This window comes from Fomitiporia mediterranea, assembly GCF_000271605.1.
Source record: "Fomitiporia mediterranea MF3/22 unplaced genomic scaffold FOMMEscaffold_9, whole genome shotgun sequence".
NCBI lineage: Eukaryota > Fungi > Basidiomycota > Agaricomycetes > Hymenochaetales > Hymenochaetaceae > Fomitiporia > Fomitiporia mediterranea.
This window is the reverse complement of record NW_006760394.1, coordinates 1,622,250-1,623,394: the sequence shown is the minus strand read 5'-3', so window position 1 is coordinate 1,623,394 and position 1,145 is coordinate 1,622,250.

Genomic DNA, 1,145 nt, shown 5'->3' with positions numbered 1-1,145 from the left:
CTAGTATCTCTCTGTCCCTATCACCTCCTCCTGTATGGTTTTGCCACTCTAACAAGCTCAGGTAAGCAATTTTAATGTACAACATAAATGAGTTACTCACTTTTTGTGTCCTTATATGTTCTAAACAACAAATACCACTTTGTAATCACTTGATTAGTAGTATATTGATCCAATATTGTCTAGGAAGCCTAAAAACAAGTTTAATAGTGTGTAGCACATAAAAAGTAATACAGAGAGGTGTCTACATACCTCTTGACAATACTTCTTAATGGAGGTCTGGGCTTTTGACTATCTTTCTAGTACACAAATGTATTTGGCAAGTTTCTTCTCATTCTCCTTGTCCTAAGACACTTTCCCCTTTGTGTCTTTCTGTTCAATGATCTCAGCCTCTTCCTTCAGTTTATTGTCTAACTGGCTTGTCTCTGTGTCTGAAATACTAGAAGGATGTGTATTCTTTCCTGATTGTAACCCTTGAAAAGAGTAAGTGTATGTTGTAGTAAAAATATGCTGAAAAGGAAGCCTAGTGCATAAAAAGTAATACAGAGAGATGGTGCATACCTTTCCCTTTCTTTCTCAGCACAGGTTTCTCTTTCTCCTTGCCCTTATATTTTGACTTCTCAGGTGCTGGAGACACACTTTCTTGTTTCAGCTATAGAGCTAGAGATGCATTGTGAGCTGAATTCTGTATCTGAAGACCTGGAGACTGTTGAAATTGTTGAGTATTGAATGCTAACAGAGCTGAAGCATTCTCAGGAAATTCTTGACCAAGTGCATGAGCACTTGGGGCAGGACTAGGTGAATTGGGAGACAAGAAACCTGGTTGAAGCTGGGTATGTATAGGAGTTGGCTAGTTAAATGCATACATTTGCATGCCTGGTAGAACTGTTACTAGTGTCTGTGGCTGATTTTGATGCTGAGAAGGATCCTGGGGGTTATTTGGGTCCATCTTAGACGTCTGAGGATGACAGGGGGACAATTTCTGTATTTTTTTTGTGTAACAGCACTCATGTCTCACATCTGAATCCAAAATTTCCATTTTGAGATTAAAATAATTATATTTAATTATATAAACATTATTATCTAAGTACTTGCAGATCCTCTGCAAGTCGTCACTTCAATTTTGAGGGACTTGCGCTGCACACAGG